Consider the following 19,363-nt stretch of genomic DNA (forward strand, 5'->3'; position numbering starts at 1 on the left):
TTGGGAAAACGTAATACAAAGAAGAATTTGGCAAAAGCTTTTAAAATGACAAGCTAAATTAAAATACCATCATTTTCTTGCATTGGAAACTTACTGTTACGGTTAGTTTTTGATCATTGTAATTTAACAACTGTAATGTTTTAGTATACAGTCATGCATCACTTAATAACAGGGATACATTCTGAGAAAGCCTCCTACTAGGTGATTTCATCGTTGTATGAACATCATAGAATATACTTACACAAACCTAGATGGTATAGCCTACTACACCAAGCTACATATGGTATAACTTGTTGCTCCCAGGCTACCAACCTGTACAGCACGTTACTGTACTGAATACTACAGGCAATTGTAACATAATGGTAAGTATTTGTGTATCTAATTATAGAAAAGGTACAACAAAAATATGGTATTGTAATCTTATGGGATCACTGTTGTATATTTGGGTCTGTTCTTGACCAAAACATCATTATGTGGCACTTTAGTGTATTCTGTTTAGTCTTTTTAAGAAGGTGGGGGAGGTGGGTTGGGAGGCAGGATAATACTGGGGATGTACATTTAAATAAAACATTACTAATTATAGATTTCCCAAATTCCTTACATATTGGCCTAAGTCTCCCCAACACGTGCTGTCACACCCCAAAACCTGGGCAGTGCACTGGGATGGACAGGGACAATGACCAGGAGCCCAGGAAATAGTTCCCTCTTAAAGACTCCATGGCCAAGCGTGGTGGCTCACGCCTGTAATCTCAGCACTTTGGGAGTCCAAGGTGGGTGGATCACTTGAGGTCAAGAGTTCGAGACCATCCTGGCCAACATGGTGAAACCCTGTCTCTACTAAAACTACAAAAATGAGCCAGCCGTGGTGGCGGGCACCTATAATCCCAGCTACTTGGGAGGCTAAGGCAGGAGAATTGCTTGAACCAGGGAGGCAGAGGTTGCAGTGAGCTGAGATCGCACCACTGCACTTTAGCCTGGGTAACAGAGACTCCATCTCAAAAAATAAAAATAAAAATAAGACTCCTCCAGCATAGCCTCTCAGGCAGCTCTGAGGACACAACAGGAAGACTCTCTAAATACATATACTGATAACTGGGGTGGAATGGGGAATGGCATCGGTCATTTGCCTAATAATGTAATGACATCAATAAACCAGAGCACATGAAGCTAGGAATCCACATGGTCCATTCAGAAGGCTGCGGCAGCTTGTCACCACCTACCTGCTTTTGGCCATCACAGGGGACCCAGACATAAAACAATGGCAGATTTTAATGGGCCTTGTTTGTACCTTTCATAGCAAATGATTATGTCAAGTCAACAAACCTTTAGTATAAATACATTTTCAATAGTGGTCTCCAATGTGGCTAAAGCTAAAGGCTTTAGTGTCACAGTTCATAAACAAAGCTATGAAACTATTATCAATGACTAATGCTCCCAAACAATGAATAGTCATGAATTGTGCTCTGTGGCACCTTTTTGTGGCTGCCTGCCTCTATGCTGCTGACAGTCCAAACAAGCTACGCTTGGGAGTAGTGGGGGAGGGGAGGGGATTACCACTACCTCACAAAGCCTGGTCTAATATTTTCTTTTTGGTTATGGGGAGGGGAGGGACCTGGGTTAAGTCTGATGTTCTGTCACATTCCTTCTCTGGGCTTCCTCTGTTCTTTCCAGTCAATGACTAGCCCATCCCATTCTTTTAATGGCACCCATGTTCATATCTCTCTCTCTCACACACACACATACACACTCTCACACACTTACAACACAAATGCAAAGCAATGACCAGACGCATTTGTTGAAAAGCAAAATAATATTCTGCAAGAAATGCAATTCTCAAATTTCTGAGAGATAAAATTTCAAGTAAGAATGAAACAGAAGAAAAAAAGACATTACTGCTTTGGGATAGATTACTCCAGTCTTTAAAATATTTACTATAAAGCTACATTTTACAACTCTCCATAAATGAAGCATGTGTGTGAGTCAAACCTCACCCACATATAAACAAAGACCATTAACCATTACATACTTCAAAAACTGGACTCTAAGCACAAACTGAGCTCACAAAATAGATTTTGAATTTTAATTTTTCATCCTTTCTAAAATGAAGTGCTAAATAGGTTATACATCATATTTTATTTTAAAAAAACACACTAGTGGTCTGTCTTTTCAAAACAATTTTTTAAGTAACATATATACATATATATATATATATTTATTTATTTATTTTTATTTACTTATTTTTTGAGACGGAGTCTCGTTCTGCCGCACAGGCTAGAGTGCAGTGGCGCGATCTCGGCTCACTGCACCTCCGCCTCCCGGGTTCAAGTCATTCCTCTGCCTCAGCCTCCCGAGTAGCTGGGACTATGGGCATGTGCCATCACGCCCAACTAATTTTTGTATTTTTAGTAGAGACAGGGTGTCACCATATTGGTCAGGCTGGTCGTGAACTCCTGACCTCATGATCTGCCCACCTCAGCCTCCCAAAGTATAAAACAGTAATTTATACACCAGAATACTGCTAGGATCTGTGTGCCATCTAGTGGCAGTTAGTTTCTTTCAAAGAACCCACAACTCAAGGAGAAGTAACAGCCCACTGGAATTAAAGAACTAAAAAGTTAGGCAGAACCATACCTGCCTCAGTCCAGGTGCCCCACAGATCTCCTGACTTCCCTTTCCTACCCACGTGTTTCCTTTCCCTCCAAACTCCTCCTCCTGTGAGACGCCTCTCATGCCTCACCCAGGAGATGTACGTGTATAGCTGATGGGAAAATGAGTTCTCTGGAGAAGGGAGCTGGAACTTGAAGGATGAACTGGCTCCCTGCCACTGAGATGCCCCCTGGGCACAGAAAAGGCCCAACAGTTCACCTCCTGCTGGTAGATGCCAGCATCTAATGACGACCCTCAGAACTCCCCATCACTGCTATCCCTTCATTTCCATCAACAAGCACTTATAATTGCTCACAGTCCCCCATCTGATCCTTCTGCTGTGGGTCAGCTCAATAAAGAACACCCCCCAAAACATCTGCAGGCCAGCTAGGTAAACTAACTCCTCCTGACTTCCCCATCTGTGTACTGCTCCTCACTGCCAGTGTGCTGAAACAGACCCTTGTCTAACTGGCTCCTCAAATGTGTTTTGGTTTTCAGCTTTCTGTAACACATAACAGCCACCATTCAGGAAGCAATTAAGGGCCAGACACTGCTCCAGACAATTCAAAGACATTACTGCTAATCCTTTAACAATATGAAAGAACAGACATGATCACCCCACTCTCCCCTACCTTGCCCCGCCCCCGCCCCATTTTACAGGTAAGAAGCTGAGATTTTCACATTTAACTAACTTGAGCAAGAATTCCCGACCAGGAAGAGGCAGAGGCAACATTCAAACATAGTTCCGACTCTCAAGACCCACTATTTCTGAGATACTTATGGAAGGGTAAACCTCTAAACAGCAAAAATAAAGAAAAAATTTCTTTCTCTAAAAGGATGGAACCCAGGAGGAGAGTAAAATTTCCTTAAATCTGTTTTAATCATCAGGTTCCCCTTTACAAACAATAAAGTTGAGGCTCAGAGAATACTTATGGCGTACTAATAATAGCTAACACTTAAATGGTGATTATGTTGTGCCAGGTATAAGTGTGTTACACACATCTGGTTCTAGCCCTCATTTTTAACCCAAAGCTACTGTCTCTCAATACTACTTAACTGGATCATACTTTGAAGTATATCCTTAACAGAGGTTTAAAAGTTGAGTGAGCTGTACCAAATGGTTTCTTGAGCTTCTACCAATTTAAAAGCACTGTGGGGTTCTATGTCCAGATGACCCAGTTCATACATAGCCAAGTTCAGACTCAGAACCCAAATTTTGTGACCCATTGTTTTCCCTTTTCCACTCTCCATGCCATCTCTCATCACAGCAAATCAAGGTGAGATAAACTGGTATTTTATGCTTGCACATTTATTCCTCCTCCCATCCCCCGCCCCATACATTACATAGGAAAGAAATGAAACAAGAAATGTCAAGTTTTTGGCATTCCTCTAGAACAGCGGTTTTCAAAATATGACTCAACACTCACAACTGGGTCATGAAATCAACCAGTTTTTTGGGTTTTTTTTGTTTTTTAAGAGATGGGGTCTCATCCTGTTGCCTAGGCTAGAGACAAGTGGCACAATCACAGCTCACTGTAGCCTCAAACTCTTGTGCTCAAGTGATCCTCCCACCTCAGTCTACAGAGTAGCTGGGATTATACGTTCTTGCCACATCTGGCCCAAACAGCATTTTTTAATAAAACAAATGCAACAGAGATGTGGTATGGGTACTGTTCTGTGAAACTTTTGTTTCAATTATATATATGTAATTGTATGTGTGTATGAGTCACAGTCTAAAAGCTTGAACTCATTGCTTTAGAGGTCAACACCATAGTATTCCAAAATAGTGCTACTATTATTGCTGTGGAACAATAAATGCCACACATCTGCCCAAGCAGTATCTCCAGTCATGTGTTCCATCTTTGACAGAGAAAGTGCTTGGCTGCCTTGCAAGGTATGCTGGCAAAGAACAACCCAGAATGTAACATCTGGTTAACTTGATTCTCCTAAGGAACATGTAGTCACATCTCAAGGACCTGGCAGCCAAGGTGGCTCTTAAATGGCTCAGGTCAAGAAAGGCATGAAACTGCCTTATTTTTACCTATCATGCAGACTCTTGGTTTCAGAATACACATGGCAGCTAATTCCTACTGTAGAAAAAGGCAGCGAGCAAAAGGATGTTTGTTTTTGCCAAATGGCCAAATTCTCTTGGCTTATTTGTTCTCAAAAGTGAAAACTACAGTAAATAAGAGTCTTTGTGAAAAAAAAAAAATTTCAGTATCCACCTTATCCAGGAAAGTCAGATGGCAAAAAAGTGCTCACATTGGTTCTTTCACAGTTCTGTCCTTCCCACCTATAGCAGATAAGTGATTGATGTCTGAATTGATGAACTGAAGTCTGAATTGATGAACATACAAATTTCCTGTTAAAATAAACAAACAAGAATCTAATTTGGGCTTACAAAGCAATAGTCATGTTTTCATGGCCTTCAAAACACAAGAGACTATCTCATGTCTCTTTCCATTAAACAGACCAACCAGCAATCCACCATATCAAAATGTAAAAGTGAGGCATCTACTGCAGGCTGGACATTTACCAGAAGATATCTGGTATGACACAAAAATAGATGCCGGGTGCTACAAAAATGAGGTATCATCTCTCATTTTAATATGTACAATACATACAAATTAATAGGAAATTGTAGCCAACATTCCAAATCAAAATAACATCAACACAAAATGAGCAGTGACATCAGGAATGGTCATTGTTGCTGACAAACCATTGCTAAGACACAAGCAACAGCTAGAAAGCAATGAAAGAGTAAAGAAAATATAATAAAGCAGTTAATCAATAAAGGATCTGCTTGAAGATAAAGTAAGAATTGCAATAAGTATTAGAATACTATTAAGTATTCAGTTAGTACTAAAGTTAGTACTTTAGTTAGTGCAATGGAGAAGTATCCACATTCTAAGAAGACAGAAGTATAAGTTGTACCATTACTTTGCTTCAGCTCATTCTAAGTAAAATAATTACTCCCTGAACCTCTCCCAAACCTTCTTGCCAATTTCTGAACAAATGAATGACCTCTTCTAAAAACTTCTCTTGGATAAAATTAGTACAAAGGTAAAAAACTACTTATGGAGAAAATGAGGAAGGATGAAGTAAGATACTGTTTTCAGATGAGCACAACAGAAATCCTGCCAGTACCTGGAGAGCCTCTGGACTTATCAGATGGTGTGGACTTGCTTTTCATTAGCTCCCTTTTGTGGTGCCCACACGGAGAGCGCCTCAAGGATTTTTTCAAGTGCAAAGAGATGTTCATTACTGATAAAGCCCAGAAAATGAACAGAGAAATTTTTAAATTTGAGCACTTTCAAGATTTGGGTGAACTTCCATAAGGGTTTATAGCATGTTTGGTTATTTTATTAGACCACTATTACTGCAATAAAATAAGAATACATAAAATGTCAGCTTACAAGGCCCATGAGAGACTGAATTTCCTTCTGCAAGGAATATAGACTGAATAGCAAGTCCAGGCTTTCTTCTCCAACTCAGATATTTAAAGTTCCACTGACTGTTTTTTGTTTTGTTTTGACATGGAGTTTTGCTCTTGTTGCCCAGGCTGGAGTGCAATGGCACCATCTCAGCTCACTGCAACTTCTGCCTCCCGGATTCAAGCAATTCTCCTGCCTCAGCCTCCTGAGTAGCTGGGATTACAGGTGCATGCCACCATGCCCAGCTAATTTTTTGTATTTTTAGTAGAGACGGGGTTTCATCATGTTGGCCATGCTGGTCTCGAACTCCTGACCTTAGGTGATCCACCTGCCTCGGCCTCCCAAAGTGCAGGGATTAGAGGCGTGAGCCACCACACCTGGCCCCACTGCTTGTTTTCTACAAAAATTTTAATACTTTGAATTGTTCGTTCACAGAGTGCATATATAACTTCAAAAATAACCCTGCAGAAAGCAGTGCTAAGCGGGCAGAGCTGACATTCGCCAACTGTAATATGTTTTTAATGCTGTTATATGATTTCTTGCTGTGCATTTATGCAAAAGCCTAGCTGCTCTCATTCAGCAGGTGGCAGCAGACGCTGTAAGAGTGGCTGTGGAGTTCCACCATTTGCCAGCTCAGCAGATCCATCACTGCTGCAGGCAGCTCTGGAGCCACAGGTGGCAGACCTTGGCGATATAACATGGCACTGTGCGGGCACCAGGCCATCTGTCACTGTCAGACTGCTGGGTTCCATTTTGTACATGATTTCTGCTATTGGGCTAAAAAAATGTCCACACAATTATGTGATGGATTTGTGTCCATTAAGGCAAAACAAATTACTTGCCCCCATGATTTAAATTGGTTTTCAGAATGGTCTATAAATTCTCACAGGTTAAAGAGAATTGAATGTGCATAAGGTGATTCAAAACCTGACAACACATGGCACTGGGCAGTGTTTCCTCCTGGACCAGAAAGGGCTTTACAGGCAGCACTTCAGCCCAAGTGTGCTGGCATGCTTGGTCCCTTCAGGGGCATGCCATTATAGCTGTGATATAATTCCATCTGCACCTTTGCCTTCTGGGAAAGCCACAGGCCTCAGAGACACTAATGTAAGTCTATCCAAATGCCTTTCACAGACCCTACCTACTACCACCCCTCCATCTCCCAAAAAAAGGGAAAAAAAAATTATCATGCAACAAAAACCCAACTTCAAAGATTTCAGCATCGGGTAAAATAAATAAATAAATAAATAAGAGGTGGGACTCACCATGACCCAGAGGGAAAGGCTACAGGGAAAGTCATCTGCAATAATGGGGACATGCCATTCCAGTGGTGGGGTACTGAGGAGACCAGAGATGCATGACACATCTCCCTTGTCAACACAATGTAGGCACATGAGTACTAGGTGGCTCTTCTGATACCTACACCACAGTATCAAGCTGGGGCTGCTTAGCACATCTGTTGCTGCACTTGGGGAGGAAGGCCAAGGTTAAGGGCATTCCTATGATGGTCATTTAAATCTCAGGGCTACTGCTGCAAAGCTAGTTCTGCCCCTTTTAGGGGCCCTGCGGCATTTCTGTTATTTGCTACTTCTCTCTCTGGTCATCCCAGGAAGAAAAGCAGTCCTTCCAGCTCAGTTACTAAAGGGCTCTGAGACTCTGTATGGAGTGGAAACAAGTTAAGGGCATAACATAAATGAATAAAATGATAAATCATGGCTACCCAGGCACCAATGGGAGAAAAAAATGCTTCTCAGTAAAACCTCCTTCTTCTCCCAAATCCAGCAAAGCCCTATGCTACCCTTTTAGGGTTGTAGAAGCAACTTTCCTTTGGAGGTTACAAGAGGGATAGGGAGAGGAATTGACTTGCTCTGTACCGCTACTTTACCACCTCCAGAAAATCGGGCCAGAGCCCGTGCATGTCCTAGTGAGAAGGGCCGTGATGCAGCAGGATGTGCCAGGCTGTGGTGGTAGGGCCTCTGCTGGCCATCCTCTCTCTCCTCTCCTGGGAGGGTAGGGGAAATAGGAGTGACAGAAGTCCAGTGGGGGGAGGGAGAGCAGCCAGCCAACTGCTCTCAGACTGCTAAGGTAACCCCAGGAGAGAAAGCAGGGGTAACTGTGAGCATTATATCCCCTTCCCGCAACCACTCCAAAAAGGCTAGGGCTAAACTTTGGAGACACAAGAAAAGAGAGGATTTGGAGGAGGAAATGGTTCAATCTAGCTTCGCAAATGGAATATTAACAGTGTGTCACAGTACGTCTGGCTTCAAAAAGCAGCAGCAGAGCCCTCTCCTCACCCAAGGTATAAATAGATCTAAAAAATATTAATCTCATAGTCACGCTAAGGTGATGGGCAAGATAAGGAAGATACATTCAGGGATGATAAAAAATGTTTCAATATGTCTTTAGGGAACTGATATCTACCTTCGAAATGGATTAATCCACATCCGAAGGACTCTGGATGCTAAAACCGCACTGCAGTATAAAACGGGAATGCATCAATAACGGCCTTTATCATGACCAGCATTCCTTCCCACAGCTCCCGAAACCTACCCTACAAGAACCCACTAAAGCAATCCTGTACTATTAAAAGCACACACACAGATCCCCAGCTTTGTCATATCTAGTGTTTTTTTCCCTTTGGAAAAAAGAAACAAAATCAAGATTTGGGGGCCATGAGCAGGAAAGGACAGCAGAGGGTGTGTCTCGCAGTCAGTCAGGTGGGAGCTGAGCAGTTTTGCCAGGCTGGTTTCTACAGCGCTCAGGATTAAGCCTCGAGTTCTACTTTGCAAGCACAAGGAGCGCTGTTAGGACAATGTTGGGGAACCAAGTCTCACATTTTCCTGCTGGTACACGGTGTCAGTCATTTACACTGCAGTCGAAAATCACAGCTCCTCCTGCTATGCAGCAATGCTTATGCTGATGGGATTGGAGCACCAATCATCACAGATCTGTCACAGAAAAGGGAGCTCTGGTTTTGCTGCAGTTTCTTCTTATTCAGACATTCTTTCTTCAAAAATGAATTTGTTTGGAGACTACTAAAACAAACAGACCTTCCCTTTTGTAATTTCACGTTCTCTTAAATGGAATTTGTCAAGGTATTCCTTTGTCAACAGTATTGGTGATTTCACACTCTCTAAAACCTTAATTAAGTTTGGAAACACTGTGACTTTACCCTGTCAGAGCTGAGGAATACTGCAGAATGCAACACTCACTATTATCACCACAGGTATGAAAAACATGAAACACTGCTTAGCTGGAGTGGCAAATACAGGCAACAGAAAAAGGGATGGTAAGACCATTATTCAAATACAAATTGCCTGAAACTGACAGGCAGCTAACACCTTTCACCTAGCTCATCCTTACAGAGAGGAGAAGGGGAGACTCTGCCCTGCAGGACCCCTCGCACCTAGACTTAAAGAGGTCATGACCCGCTGAAAGGACATGTCAGAATGCCTGGCTCCATCCTAGCTTACAGTACATGAACGTAACAACTCTGCCCATCCCAGGAGACTTCACCCTTCACGCCGAGTCAACACAATGGACCCAAAAGCTCAACTTGCAAGATAGAGTTTATTTTTAAATGTTTGTTTATAAATGCTTATCATCTTCAACACAGGCCTGGGAAGACTCCAAGCACAGCTCAGTAAGCAATTTCTGGCACAGCTGAAAAGGAACATCTCTGTGAGTTAGGTTGCTAAGGCAAAGACAAGACAGACTTTGCTGAAAGCTCAATCCATTAGATCAATCAGTCACCAGCAAGCCGGCAGAGAAAGAAATGGAGTCAGATGCAGACAGAGACACAGCGCAGCACAGATTAGGAGTCAGGTGGTCCAGATTTAGGGCAAAATCGACTGCTTTTCAGATGTATAACCTTGAGAAAGTTATTTAACCGCAATTAAGCCTTCCTTTACTTAACTGTAACATGAGCTGATTGCACTAAACTCTAAGGCCAGCACCAGAACTCCAACTCCATGAGAGGTGGGAAGAGGTGAGAAATCAACACTGTCATTACCACTATGACTACCGTTCACGTGCAAAATAATCCATACCCTGAACCACAAAAGAAAGAAAATAAGCTTTGTTTCTGAAGGTGGCCAAAATACATATTTTATATACAAAATAACTAAAACCCACAAAGAGCCAGAATGAAAACCAGAGACAAATAACAGTTTCGTAGGAATGCTACTTCACCTCACCATAAAGGAGAAGCATGCTGTCCTTTGTTTTCTAAAAATTCACCCTATATTGGAAGGAGTAAATTTTTATGCTAAAAAAGAAAAATAAAGCATAAAACAAGGCATTTCAGAAGTATTAATACAAAATACTTTGAATTCTATTTTAACCATATTTGCCATCAATTTCTTAAAAGGAACATTTGAAGCCATCTACATATAAGTGCTAATTAAATCTTCGAAAATCTCAAAATTTTTCTCTTCTAACAATAAAAAATGGCTGTAAATAGGCAAGGCAGTGCTCCTAAAGGTGTCTTCAAACTTAATTGAAAGAAAATAATTCGTGCGGTCCACCTCTTATCACAGTGTTCCTGGTGACGCCATTTTACTCCTTCCTCTCTGCCATCTTAGTACCACGGAATGTTTCCTAGCGAGCTGGCTGACATGCTTGCTTATCCACATTATGGTACTGCCAGAGCAGTCAAAGGTTTGATACAAATACACTTTTTGTTGCAAAAAGAACCAATCCCTGATTCTTCACTATTAGCCAGGCTAAAATTTCATGAGAAAACTGAAGTTTCCAGATTGAAGAGGTTCAGGAATCCCCTACAAGTACCAGAAAGGACAGCCTCTTCCGAGCAGCCAAACTTGAGTAGACCATGGTGGAGGCAAAGAATATAGGAAGAAACTGGGTCTCTGCTACCTCCCCTGGGGTACTTAATACCTAGCCTTATTATAAAGCCAGCAAAAGGAAAAAAAGACCAGGATCTTCAATCAAGTTTTAGTGTAAAAATTTCAAAGGGAGGCTTTGTGACACCCCCCATGTCATCCAACCAAACATTTTACGCAAGCAAATCTGCAGTTAAAATGGAGTTCTAATTTGCTGACCTAAAACTCTTTCAAGGTACAAGCCTCATAAAAACCAAGGGAAAAGAATCCTTTGCATTCTACCATATATTTAAACATGTTAAATGCTGTCCCCAGAATTAAAAAATTATGCTGAAATTTAGGCTCTTATTCTGTAAATTAATATTTGTGACACAGATTTATGGATCTTGTAGGATTCTAACCAGGGCTTAAAACAACTGAACCTTCCTACGTCAATGAAAAGGCTGATGTGAAGAAAATCATTTTCTCCCTAGCTTCCAACATCTATTAATTAGAGAAGACAGCACTCACTGAGTAGGATAAACAGGAGCTAGTGCAACAAGACCTAGAAGAACAGCTGGCTTTATAAATTTGATATCAAGTTAAAAGGATTCTCAGATACCCAGTTCTGTGAAGCGTCAACTCCTGAAACAGCTAATAAAGCATGTTGAGCAAATTCTTCATGGTAAAGTTTACTATAAAATACACTCACTATAAATTCTTCAGGGTTTAAAAGATAAAAATTCTTCAGCCTTTAAAGGAAACACAAATCAAAGTTAAAATCCACTTCTTTCCTCTTAGTAACAGTACAAAGAAACAAAGAAGTAAGCTGGGTCAAATCCAATTAATTTTAATAATCAAGATTTATAAGCTTACAATTACAAACAAGAGTTTTACACAAGCAGCTTTGAAGTCACAACTATTAATTAAGTAGAAGGCACTAAAAATTATTCCCATGAGTGAGAGTGAAAGCCTCAATCTATTGATCTTTGAAAACAAAAATCTTGTTTTGTCAAAACATTTGTTTCTTGTGTATTTTAATCAGCTATTACAGGTCATTAACCTGGAAGCATTTGCATAAAAAACAAGAGCAAAAATAAGAAACTAAAATTAAAATCCAGCAATTCTTTTCAGGAATGGAAAACAGAGTGCTTTTAAAAGACAGGGAAAAGAAACCTGAACTCTTTTAAATTTACCATATTCAGATTTCCTTTTCCTCTCAAGTGTTATTTCCATTCATGACTAGTGATAAATTCATACTTCTCATTAACTTAAACTACTGATGAATAATTCAAATCATGTGCTAAAATCACTCATAAAACCTATATTTCAAGTATATATATCACACCTGGTTTTTGAGAAATACATTTTAAAAAAATCCAAGAACCTCTGTGTTATACTTTTCATATTTGCAGCGTTCATTTAAAAGTCTATTTTGCACATTCAACCAAAAGCAAATTTTCAACCTCTCCCCGCTATATGAGTAAAAGAAATACTTACTGTAGACAAAAGAATTCCATTTTCTTTGTGGGAATATTCTCCACCTTCCTAAAGAACTCTTCTATACAATGTGCAAATTCATTTTCTTAGTTTTACAGTAACAAAGCTTCTGTGCCATAGAACCTAATGTAAATGAAATGGCCTTGCAGCTGCCTTCAGAATCCAGCTCACCTCGACCATGATACAGCTAATTGTTAAAAATGGTGGCTGAGACATTTTCCATACATTAAATTAAGGAGCTCTGATGAAGGCGCTGGCATCCACCCACTTCAGACAAAGGAGAATAATTTGCAACTGTACCAAGGCATGGATAATTGAGTCATCTCCCATACAGGGTCAGTGTTAGAGGTTTCCTCCATCTTTACAAAATGCAAACCACATCTCATTGTCTCATCTCAGAAATCGATTCTTTGCAATGCTGCACTGGGTCAGAGTTTCAAAGGAATCTTAGTCATGGGTAAATCCAGAACTCCAATGCCAAGAGGAGCCGAATTCTCACAGTTCCTTTCCCTCTGCTGAGCAGCTCTCCTCTATTCCACAACTGACAGCTCCTCAAGTCTTCCTATTGTTAAGAGTAAAGAAAGTCCCCACACCTCCAAAAGGAAATAAACCCCTCAACTAGGGTGAACAATTTCCAAGTACAAGCTTCAGAAAGAGGTCCAGACCCCACAGGTCCCACAATACAAATACATTCTTTAGGATAAAAAGCCATATACATCATCGTATTTTGTTGTTGCTTTTAAGGGAAGACAACAAACAAGCTGCTTTATAATGCAGAATTAAATGTATCTTTGATATTAATCAAAGTATTAAAAGTATTACAGGCAACATTTATAATTCTATCACCCTCCAGATAATGCTTACACGACTTAGGAAGTTTTCATTTCACTTACACAAATTATATTCTTTAGCCAAAAATTTGAAATATACTTAAAGGACTCCTATCACCTCTTTTGAGGCTGAATTTAAGAAATAAAAAAGGACCATCTCAATTTAAATTGCCAATATTTAGTAAATACTTAGGAATCCTCATCTTTGGTGTTACTATTTAATTCTTCTCATTTCAAGCCTTATGCTAAAACATTTCGTGAGATAGTTCAAAAAATTTCTAATGGTACTTTTTCTCTAATCACCAAATATAAAGGACTGAATTCCTAAAGAATCCTACACACACACCACACACACATACACACACACACACATACACACACACTCACTCTCACCTGCAATCTCAAAGAAGGATCTGGTTTTAGCAAATAAAACAAATTCTATTTTCATATTCCACCTCATGCAACAATTCTGCACTTCACATGTATCTCCTTTAAAAATCCTAAAGACCACACTACTTGCTACTTAAAGAAGTTCACAAAAATCCCAATAACCAACTATTCAAATCTTTAAGCAAATGCTGCCCCACCCAATAGATTTTTAAAAGAAAAATATTAGAATGGCAAGATACAAATCTGAACAATTCTCAGAAGAATCAAGTACTTCTTCTATCAAATGAATTAACTACTTCCAAATTTATCTCAAATTTTCAAACAAACCAAGACCTTGTCTTTCAGAGGCACTGCAACAACATGCTGCCACTCTATTTACCAGGGTGCATTTGTCTTAATTTCTTAAAACACGGGCAATCCTACCTGCAGCTCTTAAATTTAAGGAGTTACAGAACGGTCGATGCTGTCGGTCACTGCAGCTCTTCCATACCTTCTTATATGAGATGAGCTCTGTCGGAACCAGTGCTCAAGTTTTTCCCACCCCAAACTGCCTGAATTGTGGGATGGGGGTGGGGAGAAGAACAGAGAGAAGAGAAAAAGAGAGAAAGAAGAAAAAGGAAAAGAACAACCCCTCTGCAAGTGCTGATGTGACTGAAGCACTAAAGAGTCAAATTAAACAATGAGATTGCAAGGTCCCTTTAAAAAGGGTGCACTGCAGCCCCCGGAGCACAGCATCACCATTCGTTGTGCTCTACACAAATTCAGAGAAGTCAGCCGTCAGTTTGAAAGCACAAACTGATGGGAGTAACAGTTTATAGGTTACAGAAGGGTATTTTATTGTTAACGGACTGTACCAAGTTAAGATTTAAGAGGGGGAGAGAAACATGTAGGCAAGGAATGCTATGATACTTTTTTCCCCCAACCCAAACCACTGCAATTACTCTGATGTGAATTTTTGATGACTTCCGACATCTTGCACGGTTAATAATCGCTTCAGCTGTCATGTTTGGTTAATGTGGAAAATGCATTTGCTGCATTGTGATGCAGTGCTGTGGCCACAGATTGTAACACCAGTTGTGAAGCTGGTCCCTTAACTGAGCAGCAGCAATTTGCACATGCCATGATGCTAAAATAAATGGTAGTTAAAAGATTTTATACAGCAGCAGACAGATTCTGCCATTTTAGTCTACAGTATGTGTAGATACAACATACAGAAGCATCTCGGATCATTGTGCCCTTGTCAATTGTACTGTCCTTCAAACAGAACAGTAAATTCGCCATCTTAAATGTTTGGCCTCTTAGTAGTTAAAAGATTTTGATACTGTTTAATAACTATTCAGATTAATTATAGCTTTGAAAAGAACAGAGGTTATTTGCATTTCAGGAATATTCAGCCAATGAAACTGTCACTGACACAGGAAAATGCAGACCTTTTATTAACATATGCTCAGCTCAACTGTCACTTCTTTGTACAACATTTAGGGGAAAATATATGATGTGTAAGTAATGAATATTCCCATTCTACTGCAATTTTTTTAAAAGTGCTACTCAGGAAGGGATTTTTTTCCTCCATATTTTAACATGTAACTTGAAAATTAAAGACTACATTAAAATATTATGTTTTTCACTGTCAAAAAAGGAAATTCAGTCCAGCAAACAACTGTAAAATTACAGGAAAGCTTGTGAAAAAGCAAAGATAGAGCCACGCTAAGACCAAGGCACCAGATGATTAAAGTCAGGCTGGTCAGGTGATGGGCCATCATCATGGTGCAGACTGCAAAAGAAAAATAGAACCATTCTCTCCTCAAAAAAAAAACAAACAAACCCCACAAACCCTAAGATTGCAATCTGTCGGTTGCAAAACCAACATCTATACTGCAGAACCTGAAAGCCACATAATATTTGCCAATTTCATGATGTATTTTTATATAAATATTAACTTGGCTATTTAGCGTACAGAATTTGACTACTGACGGTTCTTACTCATCTACCATCATTATTTTTGTATTTTAAGAAGCAAAACCAACTTACATTGTTCCTTTAAAAGAACAAATATAATTAACTTATTTCTTATATCAGAACTTTTGCCAATTAAATACCCAGAGTTGAGATGTTTCAGACATTTCTGCCTTACAAAAACAAACAAAAAAACCCAACTAAACTAAAAAGAATGAACATAGGAACACACTGGGGTCTGAACAGTGAATAACAATGAAAGAACTTATGTTACTAGCATAAAAATCAACTCATGATTTCCTTTGTTTTATTCATTGTGATAACACCAAATGCATAATTTGGAGGTGCATGTGTTAACAAGCACTGTAAAGCTGAAGAGCTTTCTAGTTTTCTTACCCTAACTTAAAATTAACTGCACCAACAGTGCTATGTGGTGCCATAGCAGATGTCACAGTAGTTGTAGCTAACATTCAACAATTAAGCTTTTTTTGTTCCAGACCCAATACAAGGTACCCCAACAGCTGAGAAAACGGCACAAGGAGGGAGGGAGAAACGTGTGTGTTGAGGGTAGCTTTGAAATTAACCAGGCTCAGCTTATGCTCCAATTACTGAACAAAAGACAATCCTGGGGGACCTCTCTCTGAACCAGTGCAAGAAGCAAACTCTTTTGTTTCTGATCAAATAAATACTGTACTGGAGCATGGTGGATATACAGCAATAGGAGTCTCTGCCTGGGGATGAAAAGAACCCAAAGACCCAAGTGTGGTTAAAGTCAAACTATTTCACGGATGTAAAACCTGTTCCCAAGGGACACATCTGAGGTTCACTACAGGGAAGTAAGAAAACCCTCTTTATTTACTGAAAATAACCTCACCAAGTCACTGTTAAGACATTTTTCCTCTTTAGTATTGCCAGCATAAATTAAGAGGGTATTTCTTTATGCTAGCTAGAATAAATTCTAAATCAGCTCAGCCCCTTCTTCCTCCATCTACAAGTATCCCAAGGAAACTAGATGAGAGTCTGGCTTGGAGCTGCAAGATATGCTGGCTGGAAAGGACCTCAGAGCAGAAGTGCCTTCAGACCCCAGATGCCTGAATAGGCAAGGAGGTCACAACAAAAATGCTGCAAAGAAGTCACCTTACAAAGGAGGTGCTTCTCTACTTATTTGTCACTAACTGAACATAAAGTGATCTACTCCTAAATTTGGTAGTCCATTGTTTAATTTTGTATTTTGGCTTTATATAACCCTAGACACCAAAAACCAACACAAAAAGAAAAGGGGTAAAAACTAACGGATCCAGCATTTATTAATAAAAGGGATTAAAGTGGGCTTACTTAAACAAATGTAGAGATTATAGTCTAGAAAAGGGAGCTACTGAACTTTTGTGGTTCAAGTAGAGCTATAATAATTGCCAGGTAAAACAGCATTCAAGTGAACAACTGTAGAGCTCTATAGTACAGTGACCATATACAGGATTTACCCAGAAAAACTTTTACAGATAGCTGGTGGGCTCTGCTCTGTCTTCTGCCAGGTTCTCCAGGCTGCTGGGAAGATCAAGTAATAGTACTGGTGGGTAAGTGCTTTTAAGAGTAAAAGAAGGAAGTCAGGTGAGGCTGGGTGATGACTCCCTCTATGACCAAACTCCCAGCTTTCTGAGATATAGCTGGGATAGCTGGGTCCCTGCTCCCTTTCCACCCCCACCGCTACCAACCTCCTCCTGGCTTCTTCTCGCTAAGACCTGGGCCCTTTGCCTCCTGCTAAACATTTCTCCTATTACACATTCATTTTTACTGCCACAATTCTCTCTAGGCCCGTGGCTCTCGAAAATTCTGTATGGAGCTGTTTTCTGAGCAATTTTCTTACCCCATCTCCAAATGCTTCAGGAGCATTTCCACAGTGATAGCTTACCGGAACATCAGAAATGGAAATGAAATCTCAACTCTCAATCTAGTTAATCTTCCAATTCCTTAGCCTCAACAAAAAGCACCCATCCTTCTCCTTGCCCCAAACCTCACGCAATTTCTGAACATCCTTCTTAAGCTCATCAGGCACCACGTGTGGCAGATGTTCTATCCCAAATGTCCCTTACACATCTTTTTCCTCTGTTTTCTCAGCTACCACATTGGTCCTGGCTGTCGTCACCTCAAAGTTGTATTACTACAATTGCCTCTGAATGTCATCTAGCAGCTATCCTTCCACTGGCCAAACCAACTTCCATAAGCATTGCCATGCCCTCCCTCCTTTCTTCTCAACATTTATGTGCTCGGAAACTTTCAACACCTACCGCCTACACTCCACTGCCTGGCAGTCACTCCTTCCATGTTTGACTGCCCTTCCCTGACAGATTTTTCTTCTTAGCACATAACTTCCATTTCTTACCTCCCTGACTTTGGTCAGGTTATTACTCTTCTTTCACGTCCTGCAAGCTAAACCCATTTCATTTTTCAAGGCCCATCTGCTCCAGGGGGTCTTTCCCAACTACCCCAGAATTCAGTCGTTATTAACCGCTTCCATGCCTCTGAACTCCCATGGCATTTAGAATCATTCAGTCTGTCTGTCACTTTACACAGCTTGGACAGTTTGATCTTGCAGGAATGTTGATGTTGGCTCTCCAGGTAGAAGACAAACTTCCAGAGGGCAGCATAAAGAATTTGTATTTATTCGAATTATCTCCATAGTGCTGTCCTTAATGGGCACTCAACAAAACCACTTCTTAATTTTTATTAGTGTTTACCAGGCCCTGCCCAGGTAGATGCAGGCAGTTACACTTAAAGGAGAGCTAAATATTACTTTTGCTTGTTCTTTCAAATCTTTTCAGCTCCCTGAGATAATTCCAGCCTCAGGTGGTAAAATACTAAGGCGGTTCTTGGCCAATGTGCCGAGGCACTAAGCTCTTTTTTGTGACTAAGCATCATTACCAACAGTATTCAATTCTCAAGCTTGGCTTCCTTATTATATGCAAGTAGAGCCAGGGAGGTTTGGGGAAATGAGAGGCCTGACCCAAAGTCAGTGGTATGGCATTTACAGCTCATCTGTCCTTACTAATCCACTAAGAATGAAAAAGCAATCTGCTAATTTATCACGACATTTCATCCTGAATATTATTTTAAGTGAGGAACACCAAATTTAGGCAGTCAATAAAAAAACAGAAGATTTCTGCACAGCCTTATTTAGCAATAAAACAAATTACAGTTCATTCTCTCTTGCTGATACACAAACTAGACTGCCCAGCGGTCAAGAAACAACAGGGAAAAATAAGTTTTCCTGGCTACCAAGTTCCTACTTCCCCAGAGTGGTGGTTCTGCCTTTGATATGACTATAAACCAAAAGGGTGACAGCAGGGTTTATAGGTGGGCCAGGCACGAAATGCACCTGGATGAAAGAAATTTCAGAAGTAAGATTTCCATTTTAAATGTGTTTTCAAGAAGTAGTTCCCCAATAAAAGCAATTACTAATGGGAAGAGGCTAAAATGGGAAGAGGAAGTATAGTTCTCAATATTTCTCCCAGGCAATTCACTACAGTTTTAAGCAGGCTCCCAGATTTCCGAAAATCAAAATGGGAAAGGCTCTTTTCCTATCGGTCTGTCTCTGTTTCTGTCACACACACACACACACACACACTCTCTCTCTCTCTCTCTCTCTCTCTCTGTCTCTCTCTCAGCATCTATTAAGCCTTGGTATTTAGACAGAGGGAACAAATGAGACTTTCAGCAAGAACTTGTAGAATATGTGAAGAAGTTCTACCACAGTAAAAAATAAATGGAATAATAAGATATATGTTTATTG

General features: G+C 40.2%; 1 protein-coding gene across 4 annotated transcripts in view; it reads right to left on the reverse strand.

Moving 5' to 3' along the window:
* The window catches only part of NUP93 (nucleoporin 93kDa), a 114,178-nt gene that overhangs the window by 47,870 nt on the left and 46,945 nt on the right, over positions 1-19,363 (reverse strand). Inside the window, exon 1 of one of the 4 annotated variants that reach the window (XM_011971872.1) lies at positions 14,044-14,598. The exons of 2 other annotated variants lie outside the window; for them this stretch is intronic. The gene's annotated coding sequence lies outside the window, so the exon portion shown is untranslated. Of the gene's footprint in view, positions 1-12,400; positions 12,818-14,043; positions 14,599-19,363 lie in introns of those variants that run through there. One more of the 4 variants, XM_011971874.1, reaches the window with a different exon arrangement.

This window comes from Mandrillus leucophaeus, unplaced genomic scaffold (assembly GCF_000951045.1).
Source record: "Mandrillus leucophaeus isolate KB7577 unplaced genomic scaffold, Mleu.le_1.0 Scaffold125, whole genome shotgun sequence".
Taxonomy (NCBI): domain Eukaryota; kingdom Metazoa; phylum Chordata; class Mammalia; order Primates; family Cercopithecidae; genus Mandrillus; species Mandrillus leucophaeus.